The sequence below is a fragment of the Geotrypetes seraphini genome, chromosome 2 (genome assembly GCF_902459505.1).
Source record: "Geotrypetes seraphini chromosome 2, aGeoSer1.1, whole genome shotgun sequence".
NCBI classification, from domain to species: domain Eukaryota; kingdom Metazoa; phylum Chordata; class Amphibia; order Gymnophiona; family Dermophiidae; genus Geotrypetes; species Geotrypetes seraphini.
The window spans coordinates 187121998-187137866 of record NC_047085.1 but is presented as its reverse complement, the minus strand read 5'-3'; the positions used below and the strand labels follow the sequence as shown (position 1 = coordinate 187137866).

General features: G+C 41.4%; 1 long non-coding RNA gene across 1 annotated transcript in view; it reads left to right on the top strand.

The window, feature by feature from the left end:
* The window catches only part of LOC117355730, a 138448-nt gene extending 122862 nt beyond the window's left edge, over positions 1-15586 (top strand). Inside the window, exon 3 of the long non-coding RNA XR_004538444.1 lies at positions 15477-15586. This is a non-coding gene — a long non-coding RNA (uncharacterized LOC117355730). The remainder of the gene's footprint in view (positions 1-15476) is intronic.
* Positions 15587-15869: the final 283 nt, after the last annotated feature.

Genomic DNA, 15869 nt, shown 5'->3' with positions numbered 1-15869 from the left:
TCTGTTTGCTTTCTTTGAGGCTGTCGCACATTGCGCCGATGGTTTCAGTGATGTGTCGACCATCACCCCCAGGTCCCTTTCAAGGTTACTCACCCCTAGCAGTGTTCCCCCCATTTTGTAGCTGAACATCGGGTTCTTTTTCCCTACATGCATGACCTTGCATTTTTCTACGTTAAAACTCATTTGCCACTTTTTTGCCCAGTCTTCCAGTTTCGTTAGGTCCCTTTGCAGGTCTTCACAGTCTTCCGTGTTTCTAACCCTGCTGCAGAGTTTGGTGTCATCAGCAAATTTGATAACCTCACATTTTGTCCCTGCCTCCAGATCGTTAATAAATATGTTGAACAGTAGAGGTCCCAGCACTGACCCCTGTGGAACTCCGCTCGTGACCCATTGCCAGTCAGAGTATTGGCCTTTTACTCCAACCCTCTGCTTCCTGCCTGCCAACCAGTGTTTGATCCATCGGTAGATATCCCCTTGCACCCCGTGGTACCACAGCTTTTTAAGTAGCCGTTCATGAGGTACCTTGTCGAAGGCTTTTTGGAAGTCAAGGTAAATGATGTCTATGGATTCCCCCTTATCCATCTGGCTGTTTATTCCCTCAAAGAAGTACAGCAAGTTCGTGAGGCATGACCTTCCCTTGCAGAAGCCATGTTGGCTCGCCTTCAGTTGTCCATGGTTTTCTATGTATTCGCATATTGTGTCCTTTACCATTGCTTCCATCATCTTCCCTGGAACCGAGGTCAAGCTCACAGGCCTGTAGTTTCCCGGGTTACCCCTTGATCCCTTCTTAAAGATGGGCGTGACATTCGCTATTTTCCAGTCCTCTGGGATCTCCCCTGTTTTTAGGGAGAGGTTACATATTTGGCGAAGTGTCTCTGCTATTTCGTTTCTCAGTTCTTTTAGTACCCTTGGGTGGATGCCGTCCGGGCCTGGTGATTTGTCGCTCTTTAGTCTGTATATCTGTCTGAGGACATCCTCTTTGCTCACCTCTAGTTTTACCAGCCTTTCATCTTGTTCTCCGTTTATAATCTCCTCGGGTTCCGGAATATTGGTTGTGTCCTCTCTGGTGAAGACTGACGAGAAGAATTTGTTTAACCTGTCAGCTATCTCTTTTTCCTCCTGTATCGCTCCTTTCCTGTCTCCGTCATCCAGTGGTCCCACTTCCTCTCTGGCTGGTTGTCTCCCTTTCACATACCTGAAGAAGGGTTTGAAGTTTCTTGCTTCTCCTGCCAGTCTTTCCTCATATTCTCTCTTTGCTTTCCTGACCTCTCGATGACATTCTTTCTGGTGTCTTTTGTGCTCTTCCTGGTTTTCCTTTGTTGGTTCCTTTTTCCATTTCTTGAAGGATGATTTCTTGTCGCTTATAGCCTTTTTAACTGCAGTTGTTATCCATGCTGGGTTTTTAGTTCGATTTTTTTTGCACCCTTTCCTAAACTTTGGGACGTACAGGTCTTGTGCCTCGAGCACTGTGCATTTAAGCAGTGTCCAGGCTTCCTTTACGGTGTTCACCTTCCCTGAGCTGTTGCTGAGCTTTTTTCCTACCATTTTCCTCATGGCCTTGTAGTTTCCTTTTCTGAAGTTGAGTGCTGTCGTTGTGGTTCTTTTCACCTTGGTTGTTCCCATGTTTAATTTGTACTGGATCATGTTGTGATCGCTATTCCCTAACGGTGCTAGTACCACCACTTCCTTTGCGGGTCCCTCTAGCCCGTTGAGGATTAGGTCTAGAGTGGCATCCCCTCTCGTTGGTTCCGTGACCAGCTGCTCCATGAAACAGTCCCTTATTGCCTCTAGGAATTTAGTTTCTCTCGTGCAGTTTGAGTGCCCAATGTCCCAGTCTATTCCCGGATAGTTGAAGTCCCCCATAACCACCACTTTTTCACTTTTGCACACCTGTCTCAGTTCGGCCTCCAGGTCCAGGTCGTTTGTTTCTGGCTGTCCTGGTGGGCGATAGTACAGTCCCAATTTGATGTCAGCTCCTTCCCCTCCTGTCAGCTTAACCCATAGTGACTCCAGACTGTCTGCCCTTATTGTTGTTTCAATTCTGGATGAAGCAATGGAGTCCTTTATATACAGTGCTATTCCTCCCCCCTTCTTGTGTGCCCTGTCCTTCCTGTAGAGTTTGTACCCTGGCAGGGCCACATCCCATTTGTTGTCCTCTGTCCACCATGTTTCTGTGATTCCTATTATGTCTATGTCCTTATTTCTGGCTATAACTTCTAGCTCCCCCATTTTAGTTCTTAGGCTTCTAGCATTTGTATATAGGCAATTTAAGTCCCAGTTTGTTACCTTTTCTTTTGGATCTACTCTTGATTTGTTGCTCCTGCTGGTCTCCTCGCGTGTTGCCTCCTGCGGTGTGTCTATTTCGTCCTCTGCCCGCTTCTTTGTTCTTTGATAGCCCTCTGGTTCCGGCTGTTTCCTCCTTGTTTTGCTCTTTAGCTCTAAATGCCCCTCGGTTCCCTGTGCTGCATCTTTGGGTTTGTGTCCATGTGGTGTCCATTTTGTCTCTAGTCCACTGTTTCCAGTTCCTGTCTCAGTATCTTTGCTCGATACTGTGGTCCGATGTGTCGAGGTCAGATCGACTATCGGCTTTCCCCTTGTTATCAGTTTAAAGTCATGTCTATGCAGGTCTGGATGTTACGTGCCAGCATCCTCGTCCCAGCCGTGCTCAAATGCAGACCATCTCTTCTGTAGAGCTTGTTTTTCCCCAGGAAGGTTGACCAGTTCCGTACAAAGAGGAAGCCCTCCTCGTCACACCATCGCCTCAGCCATCCATTTGTTGCTTGCAGCTCGGTCTGCCTCCTCGCATCTGCCCTAGGTACTGGCAGGATCTCTGAAAAGGCTATCTTCCCTGTCCTCAGCTTCAGCTTCCTCCCCAGGATCTTAAACTGTTCGGTCAGTGTAGTCATGTTGAAATTCCTTCTGCTGACGTCATTTGTTCCGACATGGATTATCACTGCTGTGTCCTCTGTCTCAGCTCCCTCCATGATTCTCTCGATTTTGTCGGAGATGTCCTTTGTCCTCGCCCCTGGGAGACATGTCACTAAGCGATCCGCTCTGCCTCCTGCTATGTGACTGTCCACCTCTCTCAGGATTGAGTCTCCCACCACGATAGCAGATTTACCTCTCCTCAGCTTCCTCCTAGGTCTCAGGTCTGTGTCGGTGATGATTGGGTCCTCCAATCCTTCCTTCTCCTGGTTGGTTCCTCCGCAAGGTTCCTCTCCCTCGGCTCCTGGTGGGTCCTGGTGAGTCAGTGAGGAAATGAAGCAATCAGGGGAGGAGGGAGTTAAACGTGCCGCTAGACAGCCTCATCTTCCTCATGTCACCTTATTTGCACATTAGGATGGATATCATTACATTACATTAGTGATTTTGATTCCGCCATTACTTTACGGTTCAAGGCAGATTAAATAAGAATTGTTATGATATTAAGAAGTACATATTGTTATGATATTAAGAAGTACATAAGGAATAGTCTGAACATTTTCTAATTTACTAAGGAGTAGATAGTATTGCAGGTGAAGTTTGGGACATGTCTGGTTGTGTTAAATCAATTACTTAAGGTTTTGTAAAAATTGGAAAACTTTTTTTGTATGACTTGTAATATTCATGCTATGATGATATTTTAATTATTGATTGTTTTTGTATTTTCCCATAGATTTTATGTCCTCTTTGAATGTAAATTGCCTTGAACCTTTCTTGGTACAGTGTGATTAATAAATTATGGATTAGATTAAATAGGATTGCCAGGGGAAAAGGGGGTTAGGGACTGAATTTTGAAAAAGGGTTTGGGGGATTAGTTTTTTTGGGAGTGGGGTTATGTGACAGGGATTGAGGGATGCAAGGGTATGAAAGAGGAGCTGTAGGAGAAAGGGTGAGTTTATTATGTACACATATGTTGACACTCATAGTAGTGGGCATGATTATAATTTTGCCATAGCAATGTAGTTTATAAATGGCAAGGTTCTTACGGGTTTAGATTTAGTTCTTGATTCAATGAAAGATTTTTTCAAACTGTTTTATCTAATTTTGCAAGAATACTGGGAATAACAGAGGCAATGGAAGGCCTAATTTTAACAAACAGCTCAGTTAAAAATTATCTATGGTTGATTAAGTAGTGATCTTCTGCTGATCCTCTTGGCCCCTAAACTATGGTCAAATTGACTTTCTGACTTCCCAAATTGTCTCTGCCCATGGCCAGATTGGTCCTGCAGAGGAACTTTTACATTTTTTGAGGTCCAAAATATGGATAGGGTGATGACTTTATCAATTTTTACCAGTTCTTCAATGGAGACAGGATTTGTACCTCCTCCCCTCCCCCCCAAAAAAAAAAAAAGAGAAAGAAAACCCACATAGTGGCACCATCATTTCTGTAGTGCTGGTAGGGTTTTCAAGAAATGGAAGATCTGCTATATAGGGTTGAGGAAGGATTATGAGAGGAGGTAGATGGAATGGGAAGGAGGAGAGAAGGGAGGGAAAGAAGCAAGGGTGGGCATGAGTGAGAAGAAAGGGAAGATGGAAAAAGAAAGGAACAGCATGTGAGTGAGAGAGAAGGGAAGGAAATGAAGATAGAAAGGAGTGTTTGGGGCAGCAACAGACAATAATTCCACCTTTGTGAAGAAGGCCTTCTCTGTAACTGGCAAGCATGTTGATGATAATGAAAATGAAGATGCAAGGGATAAATTATAGCATACTGCTTCTAATGTAGATGATGATGACAATGATAATGATAAAGTATTTTTCGCTATAGGAAGTGTTTCAGATAGTGATTCCCTTGATAAATATCTACAGATCCAGTCAAAAGACATCAGTAGCATTGCAGCCTGACCTGATTTGAAGGAACGTTTTATTCAGACTGAGCAATCCACTTTCTGTCAGTGCAGTTGTTGAACACTTTTATGGCTGTGCTGGCTCACAAGCATACTTGCATGAATGACAGTCATTTTCAAAATTTAGTTTTACTTAAAGCAAAGTGGATTGAATTGTACAGCAGTAAAATTGTTAGGATAAAAACATTAACAATAGTTGCATTCATTATATAATTACAATACTTTTACTTTTTACTCAATAACCTTTTTACTTTTAGTTAAATTTTTAAATGTATTCTTCACTGTACTCTTGTACTTAAGTATTAAACATACATATATATTTTACTTAAGTACTTTCACCAGCACTGATTACCCATCATCTAAACTCTGTTATGTGAAATGTCCAATGAAAAGTTCAGGGACCCCTGATTTTGTCTGTGATCATGGACTTGTGAAGAGCCCATTGAAAAATTTCAACTTGGTTAGCAGCTATGCTGTAAAACTTTCAGTAATGTCTGCAAAATGCATTCATAATAAGAAAAGTGTTAAAGAAGATAAAATGCTTGAGTACTGAAGACTAATAGTACCCTTCTTGGAGCCTAAATTATATATGCTGCATAAAGGAGGCATATGCATACCTCTGGTGTTTGGCCTGGTACACTTGAATTTATTTGGCCTTAAGTATGACTCCAGAACATATTGGTTTGTTCAAGTACATAATAGATACTTTCAACTGGAACATGAAAGCATATATGGTAATTAAAGATCTAAACATTAGTCTGAGCCAAATGCAGAACTGCCCTAGGTAAGGGATTGCTGGAGTTCTATTCAGTATAAACAAAGTCCTATTCTAAATTACTTTCAAGAGCTCTAATTACATCTGTTTTAATTTAGGATGTACAATTCAGGATACATTTTTTAAAATATAAATTTGCTCTACTGATGCAAGCGTTTTTCATTATGAGCTGCATAGTTAGGGTAGGATAATTAGAAACTTCCTTCTCATGTTTCCTTGTATCCTTTGAACGATCATTCATTCTAGAGTTATACTTGTCTCTCTTTATTGTGGTTGTGCAAGAGCACCCCTCTATAATTCAGAGCACCATAGCATGCCTGTGATCAGCCACTACTTTCGCTCATTCTTATTCTATAACTTGGTTCATAGAGATAAGTTGTTTGACACCAAAAAAATTAACTCTATGTAAACAGGAAAAGTGACCATCTGAATATCTAAGAGCTTGCAGTTCTCATGATTCCTTGCAGGTGATGACGTTTGCCTTCACATGATTGGTAGAAAGAAGAGGGTCAGCATTCTGTTAGTAAATTTTTAGAATCTCACTCATGCTCAGTTTCTTTCTGGTATGGTACCTGCTTCCAACTGATATTCATTTTGAGATGAAATACTCGTATATCACCTTTTGTAAATAATTGAAATAATTTATGCTGAACGAGGCTTTCTCTGTTTAATGACTTAGATTTTTGTTATCTTTTATATATAGTGAATGTTAATCTGTGATGTTGTTTTATTTCACTTATGGCTCCTTTTACAAAGCCGCGCTAGCGGTTTTAACAGTAGATTTCCGGCTAGCGCGCGCTAGCCGGAAATCTACTGTCTGCTCCAAAGGAGGCGGTAGCGGCTAGTGCGTGTGGCAATTTAGCGCGCACTATTCCGCGCGTTAAGGCCCTAGTGTGGCTTTGTAAAAGGAGCCCTTAGTATTGTAGATAGGTGGAATACAAATATGTTAAACTCCTATAATAGCTCAGTGGTACTTTAGACCTATGAAGAAAAATTATGCTCCCTTAAGTTGTTTTTGAACTTTGTCTGGATGTTGTGCTCATTTCCTCCTGAAATGAAAATGTAAAGATAAATGAAAGTGTGATTGTAACCATCTAAATCAGACAATGGGTCATATCACACACGACTGTGGTGTACACCCCTCTCCTTTTGTATTGGTAATTATTTGTACGTATATACTGTGGGGCTCATAATCGAAAGAGAAAAATGTCCAAAAACCGGCCTAAGTCGGCACTTGGAAGAACATTTCTCAAAAATGTACAAGTGCTGATAATAAAATCGGGTTCTGGACGTATTTCTAAATGACCTAGGCCTTCATAGTGCCGCTCAATGTCCAAAGCTAAACGGGGCGTTTCGGGAGGCATGTCGAGGGTGGGAGTTGGGCGGGACGTGGGCCGGCTTAGACTTAGTCGTACAGCATGTATAACCGAAAGTTTAACAACAGAGCCTAGACGGAACTTGGACATTGTGACTTAGACCATGTAAAACATGGTCTAAGTCACAAACACCCACCTAAACTCACCAGATAAGCACTGAAAACACATAACACAGACCCCCACACACTACCCCAGTGATCACCAACCCCCCCACCTCCATAAAAATTTTATCCACAACTTTAAATTTCAGCCTCCAGACCATCATCATCTGGCTGCCTGGCATAGGAAAGCCTAGTCGTCCAGCACAGAGGCAGCTGAAGTAATCTTGGGGGTGGGTTAGGGACCAATAGAGAGGAGGTCCCATGCCCATAATCCCCTGTAATCACTGCATTGATACTTAAACATGTGCACTCCCCTATACACCCCCAAAACCCTTTTTTACCGGCATATAAGTGGCTCCTGCAGCCATAAGGGCTATTGGGGTGGTAGATAAGTGGGTCTAGGGGATTCTGGAGGTGGTTTGGGGGGCTCACCGTAACCTATAAGGGAGCTGTAGGGAGGAGAAGACGTGGCAATCTTTTTATGAAGTTCACAGCAGTGCCCTGTAAGGTACCCCACTATTTAGGTGGCATGTCTGGGTGTGCAGTCCATCACTTTGCAGACCCCTCCCACGTCCAACAGGGCTTGTTCTAGGCGTTTTGGACTTGGACGGAAAGTTGGACGGAAATGTGGTATAAAGATGAATGATTTAGCGGCTTCGACGATCAGATCGGCAGGACATATAATTAGATGATTTTCGAAAGAAAATAAAGAAACATTTAGCGAAAGAACATCTGGAGGGTAAAAAAGAATAACATGAAAGCATAGATAATCCTAGACGAGAAGGTAAAGAAGATTTCAACCTATACATAAGGTCTGATTAAAATTAGGTATTAGAGCATAAGCATTAATGATAGACAAATTATCCTATCTATGTCTCAAATGCGTCCTTATACAAGAAACTTTTTAAAGAGCTTTTGAATTTTTCTTGTGAGGATTCTTCACGTAAGTAAATTGGTAGGTTGTTCTAGAGCTGGGGGTGCTATAACCGAAAAAATAATAGATCTCCTAGTACCTATTACTTTTAAAGAAGGGATAGTCAGCAAATGCTGTTCTGTTGATCTAAGCTAATACATACATATCATGCTCACAGTAAATGGCATATAAGAAGACTGCTAAGGTAGGAGAGAACCTTGCAGAGCATTCTTAAAGGCAGTGGCATAGCGAGGATGGGAGGCGCCCAGGGCAGTGGCACCTCCCTCCCCTGCTCATTCCCCACCCCCCTCTGTGCGAATACATGGCCCTTCACTTCCCCGTACCTCTTTAACTCTCATGGCATGAGCAGCATCTCCAACTTGCTGCTTGCATCTGCCTCAGCGCTCCCTCTGATGTCACTTCCTGGTCCAGGAAGTGATGTCAGAGGGAGAGTTGAAGCCAGCGTGCGCAGCAAGTTGGAGATACTGCTCATGCAGGCATGTGCTTGGCAGAGGAGGGTTGGGAAGGAGAGGAGCTGGTGCCCCTAACAAGACGGTGCCTGGAGCAGTATGCCCCCGCCCCCCTCTTACTAGGCCACAGCTTAAAGGGGCTGATTCTGTAAGTGGTACCTGCCACAGCAGGTGCCTAGAGGATGATTTTAATAGGTAGAGAGGGCAATTATCAAGTTCACATGAGGCACGGATATATTTTCGGTAAAAGGAGGACTTTCTTCCCAAACCTGGTAGAGAAACAGAAGTACAAGACACACACACAAAAAAACAACTTTTCAAACTGCTATGAGAACTCAGACACCAATTCCTGCTTAGCCACAAGAGGAGACTCCACCCCTTCAGCAAATCTACTAGCAGAATTTTTCAAAACTAAGATTTCAACTATTAGGACCAAATTCACAATAACTACTGGCTTCTTGGAGGAGGTGGTTATCTTCTCCAGAAGGAGAGGCCATTGCAGCAGATAGGGTATGGGGTGACTTCCCAAAAATAAATAGGCCCAAACTGAATAAAATATACCGAAAATACACCCATGCCTCATGAACTTGATAGTTGCCCTCTGTACCTATTAAAATCATCCTCAGTGCAATTTTGCATGAAACCCATGGAATGGGTACAAACCCTAATTTTCACCTGGAGTTCAGTGAGATACTTATAACCCCAATTTTAAAACCCCCAAAAGCCTAAAAAGAATTGCCATCTGGGACAGACTGAAGGTCCATCAAGCCTTTTTCCACAGATTCATCATGGTCAGTGCAGCTGATGCAGCAGTATAGCTCTTCTCCGCCCAGGGGCGGCCATGGATTCATCATAGCTGATGCAGCAGCAGAGCCTGTGCTTGAGCAGTCGATACAGCAGACACAAAGCAGCAGCGATAGCGGCAGTGAGCGAGCACGGTGATGCAGCAATGGATTGTGGACATAGGAGGAGAGGGGAAGGCTATAATTTTGGGGGGTATGGGGGATATCACCCTCTCAAATGCAGAAATGTTTGGGGGATGTGGGGGGCATTGCCCCCCCAATGCTTAAATTGGGTGATTTCCCGCAGCAAGTTCGTCATGCTGAAATGGCCACTCCTAGACCCTACACCCTTCAATTAGTCCATCTGAGTTATGTACATCATTGAAATTAGAAACCACCGAATTGCCCACTGAGAGCCTCATTCATCAGCTGTCAGCACAAGTAGGTACTTGTAGAGGAAATCTCTGCCCATCTGTAGGCCAATGCAATTGAAATTTTGCCACCAGGGGAAGAAGGGAATGGATTCGATTCCAGGTACTTCTTGTGCCCAAAAAAACAGGAGGGGGGGGGGGGGTTACACCTCATCCTGAAACTAAGGACAGTGAACCGATTCCTAGTCAAAGAAAAGTTCATCTTCATGGTGTGGTCCATCATTTGACTAATGGACCTATGGGCGCATGCATGGTGGTTCTCTGCTAGAACTTTCTTTAACTAATACATACTAGGCCAGTGTTTCCCAACCCTGTCCTGGAGGACCACCAGCCAGTCAGGTTTTTTCCCTAATGAATATGCATGAAAGAGATTTGCATATAATGGAGGTGAAAGGCATGCAAATCTGCTCCATGCATATTCATTAGATCTATCCTGAAACCTGACTAGCTGGTGGTCCTCCAGGACAGGGTTGGGAACCACTGCACTAGGCAGCCAAAGGCTTCTTAAAGTGGCAGTACGCTGGGTAGCATTCAAACAATAGGTTCCATTGGATGATGCCATCCTGTTGTAAAAATAATTGGCCTACTGTCATGATCATGTTACCCCCCTGCTTATAAAAGCCCATTGGCTTCCCATTGCTCATAGAATCACTTATAAAATTACATCACTCACTTTCAAAACACATAAAACTAGAGAACCGGCTTTCATTAATAAATTACTCATCCCTCATGCTCCATCCAAAATTCTTAGATCATCCTCCCCCAATTTTTTTTTTTTTTCCCCTCGCTTAAGATTATCAGCAAACGCCGTACAACCTCTTTTGCAGTAACTGTCCCCCTTACCTGGAATTCTTTGCCCTCTCATCTCAAGGAGGAAATAAACTTAGATAAATTTAAAGGAGCTTTGAAATGTTTCCTATATAAAGATGCCTTTGAGCATTGATGCTAATCCGCCATCCTCAAATTCAAAAAAGGCAGCCTCGAAGAACCCCGTTCCCCTCCCTCATGTTCTTCCCCTTTTCTGTTTTCTTTTCTTGATTTTATTGTAGTTCAGCCCTTTCCCTCTTGTTTCCTTCTTCATCCATCTTTGTCTTTGTTATTTGTTTTTGTTTTGTATTTTAAATTTGTAAAGCCCTTTTTTTATTATTGTATATCACCTAGAATCTAAGATAGGTGATTAATCAAATTTTTATTAAACTTGAGAACACCTGCTAAAGGTAAGTAACTTTACTTTATATAATGTGTATGATGTAACATTGTTCTTTAATAAGATATAATGTAAGTAAATTATGTGATAAACCAAATCATACAGGCAATAAATTTTCCATCCCAAAGATTTTACTATCTTTATAAACAATAATTACTATTTGTGTGCTACCTATATGTGTACAGTTGTAGATTTATATATGTCTGCATAGTTCCATGTATTTTCATGTCTCTCTAGTGTGGTTCTAAATATTTTTTATAATTATAATTATAAATTTTAGTTACTTTAATTTATTCCAACAAATAGTGCTTGATGTTTTGGCACAGCAATGCACAGAACCATGTATTTGAAACATTAAGGGCCTGATTCATCAAAGCCTTTTCCCAAAGATACAGAATTGGAAAAAAAGCCTTGGTGATCCACCACTAAATGTCATCAACAAACTGATTTACATCATACTTAAAAGCGATAGTGTCTTGTAATAAGTTTTGTTTTATTTATTGCCAGTTGTGTCAGCACTACCAGAGTGAATGCAGGTTCATGACCTGGTACATGAAAAGCAGTTACCAGTGACTGAGGTACAGGGTTTCCCCAGTACAGATTAGATGCTTTGATGTTCAGCTGTTGTGTGGGATATTTTGGCCACAGTCTTGTTTAAAAGGGGATCAAAAGGTTCATATCAGAACCAGTGCGTGGGACCCATCACTTTACTGTGCAAAGACAGAGATGAAAGGTCATTTTAATAAGTCTGAAATAAAGCATTACAGTGGTGATGGGTACAAGTTCCTTTTTCATGTAATGAAGGACATAAAATGAGCAGAAGATATCACTTTCAGTAAAGGGATATAGGTGTAGTGTGTTGTGCAAAACAAAGCTGACTTAATATGTATTTCCCCTAATTCTATAATCTTAGGCCCAGATTCTTTATAGGCGCCAACAGCGGCGGCTGCCTAAAAAGCGGCCACAGATCACGTGTCAGTCATGTGACGGCATCGTATACAAAATTACGCCTCCAGGTTAAAGGTGCCGGAAATGTGGACAAGGGTTTTCCAGGCCTACATTTCCGGCGCCTATCTTTGTCATGAATCGCGCCTACTTAGGCGCTTTAGGCCGCTTAATGCTGGAGCACTAGCCATGCCCACAGTGGCATTAGGTGGCCTAAAACACCTACAGAGGTGTGAGTCCAGGACCAATTTTTTAGGTGCCAGTAGGCATTTTAACTTTACCGTTTTTTGCCATTTTAAAGTGTTTCTTAATTAATTTAGGTACTGGTAGGTGCCTACTGGCATCTAAGTTTAAATGCCATTTGTAGAATTTCCCTCCTAGTGTCTAAATATAAGTTCCATTTGCATACTAAGATTATAGAATAGTACTTGTATATATGAATGCAACATTCGCATGCACCATCAAATGTGCGCTTGACAAATGCCTGCTGACAATTGCTCCCCGTCAAATGACATATGTGCGCAGCACCAACTCTGTAACCTGTCAAATGCGCACAAACAAGTGCGCACATACGTTTGCGTCCTGCCATACATTCACCTGTTTGTTGCAGATATTATTTTCAAGGAATGAGGATGGGGTACCGATGAGTCCCGAAGAAGGAACGTGCTGAGGTATAGGGACCTGCCCAATTCTGAGGGTTGACGTCATCCAGCCCAAAATTATTATCGAGGACAGTATCTAAACGAGGGGCCATGAGGCAAGGATAGGGTTATCCAGTGTAGATTGGCCTGGGCAGTCATTGCACTCTCACGTAACGTATTTGATATAGAAGTCATAATAATACTGCATGGCAAAGAGAACTGGGTTCATGAAGGATATCGATATCATCGTGACATAAGTTATGCTGATGGATCATCGTCCCGGAGGTACGTGCGTCACGATTGTGTAGGCAGAAGAAAGAGGCTCTCAGATGGATCATCTATGGAGATAACAGTGCATGTCCATGCACCTGATAATGCCAAAATAGTAGCTAAAAAAATGATGGCAGACATATGCCAATTAGCTGTGAATATAGTTGTAAAGCCCCGACAGATTATTCTTGGAACAACAATGGCCTCAAGTTTAGAAGCGGCTTAATTATTGCCTTCACTCACATTGATGCAGCGAACTATCCGGAGAAAAAGAAAATGAGGAAATTACATTACATTACTGATTTTTATTCCGCCATTACCTTGTGTATCAATGGAAAATTTGTGATCGGTGCAAGAAATCCAAATTCCAGAGCAGCTCAAAGTAACAACGCGTGGGGAAAATTTTCTGTTGTGGGATTCTGGAGAAAACGATAAAAATGCAAAATCGCCACTGGTTCATGAATGGGACATTCAAAGTAGCGTCTGAATTGTTTGTACAGATGTTTATGATACATGCCTTTGTAGATAATTGTGCATTGCTCATGGTGTACGTTCTCTTAAACAGCAAAACAGAAGAGGACTACGAACGCGTACTTAGGAAACTTCTAGAAAGCAGAAACATGTTGTCGCCATTAAATATTCTTATGGACTTTGAAAGAGCAAGCCTGCAAGCCGCCAGCAGAGTTTTCCCAAATTCTTCTGTTTCTGGCTGCCTCTTTCATCTTGAACGATTCTTGTGGCGAAAAATACAGCATGAGGGCTTGTCCAGTAATTACCATAATGACCAGAATATCAGATTGTTCATAAAAATGCTATTGACTTTAAGTTTTGTTCCTCCAGAAAATGTCACCAACTGTTGTTTGTTTTTTTTTAAATTAATCTTTATTGATTTTCAAACCATATAAAAAGTGCAACAGTTGTACATTCATAAATAGCAAATCACAGCACTTATATACTTGCAGATAACTAAAACAAATTATCCTACTCCCTCCTCCCCCAACTTTCCCTCCCTCCCTATCTGGACATGTGTGGAATCCTAATTAATTCAGGGAACTAAAGATTTAATCATTCCGTTTCTTAACAAATGATTCCAGTGGACTCCAAATATTTTTAAAATTCTTACTACTCCCAGATTGTTCTGCTATCATCCTTTCATATCTATAGTATAAACAAAGTGTTTCCCACCAAAAACAAAAATTCAACCTATCCCAGTTTTTCCAATTCCTAGTAATTAATTGTATGGCCACCTCCATCATAATAATAAGAAGTCTATTTTTATATTTGTCAGTTGGACTATTAAGTGTTAATAGTGTACCAAATAAAATCACATCGTAAGACAATGGAATAGAGACACCTAAAACTAAGGTGATTTGCCCCAAATTGACTTCCAGAAATTGAATATCAATGGGCAAAAAAAAAAAAGATGATCTAGCCTCCCTACTTCAAGTTGACAGTGCCAGCATCTATTAGACTGTTTTGAGGAGCTTGATGACAACTGTCCAGATGAACTGCAGTTGATATATGACTATTGGGAAGACAATGATATCGGTAGAAGGCAGCGAAATCGTCGAACTGCTCCAAACTTCTCTCTTGAATATGTGCTCTCACATTGTAGATGGACTACCTTGGACTAATAATTTGGTGGAAGGTTGGCACCACACATTCTAATCCTCAATTTCATGTCATCATCTAACCGTGTATAAACTGATTGAGCACATTCAGTGCGAGCAAGATCACAATGAACAGCTGTTTGCTTGGTTCCTTGCTGGCAACTGCACAGTAGCCAGCAGTAAGAGCAAGTACGTGAAAGTCACACAAAGGTTAACAGCGCTGCTGCCTACATATGGAAATAGACCTGTTTTAGAGTATTTTAGATGTATAGCACATAATATTGAAATATAGATTTGGTACTGAAACAATTAGCTCACTTTTTACATTTCCTATGAGTGTGCTAATTTTTTTTAATTAGCAAAATGTGACAACATGCTCTTTCATTGTATTTCATTGCAGTTTTTACAGTTCCCGAGTTTAGAATGACATTTAGACAAATGATGTTATTGTTAATGTTGATGTATTTGGACAAATGATGTCAATGTTAATGTTGATGCATGCTCAAAAGTCAGTGTGCTGCAAAATGTGACAACATGCTCTTTCATTGTATTAAAGCTTACTGATTTTAACATGATTATTAACTGCGGTTTTTACAGTTTTACATTTGACGGGTTACCAAGCAGGCACTGCAAGCATTTTTCATGCACACATTTGTCTGCATGCAATTTGTTACGTGTATTTGTCTTGCACGCATTTGACGGTGCACACATTTGTCTGAGCGCAATTGTTGTCACACATTTGTCATCTGCGCATTTGACGGGCCACCGTGTAAGTGCTAGGTTTGCAGTCAGTGTTATTCTAATATAAGTGTATAAGTCATATAATGCATAAATGCATGGGGGCCATGCACAGTGGGAGCCATTTGGGTGGGGCATGAGAATGTCAAACATTTGCATGTATAGATTATAGAATACTAAAAATTATGTGGTCCAGAGAAATTTCACCAGGAAAACATATAAATCAATACTACTTAAAAGCTCTTCCTAGTTAGAATAGCATTTTTAGAGATTTGTATTTTTAAATTTTTATATATAGACTTTCGGAAGGTGGATAATCTTGAGTTCATCTGTTACTCTGATATCAGCACCTGCATTCGTCATTAATCCACTTTTTTTTTTTCAATTTCAGTTTTCAAGCAATGCTGCTCAAATATGGAAACAGGCCAAATGGCCCATCCAGTCTGCCCATCCACAGCATCCATTATCTCCTCCTCTCCCTAAGATATTCCACGTGCCTGTCCTATGCTTTCTTGAATTCAGACACAGTCTTTGTCTCCATCACCTCTACCGAGAGACTGTTCAGGTAAGTTAGATAAACTGTGAACCCACTAGGACAGTTAAAGAAAAATGCTTAAGTGCCTGAATGTAAACTGCTTAGACAACCTCCATTGATAGGCAGTTTGGGGGAAAGTCTAAAACCAGCACCTAAACATAGGTCTAAAACCAGCACCTAAACATAGGCACTGGTAGGTGCCCTACTGATGCCTAAATTAACTGGAAAACATTGTTAGAAATGACAAAA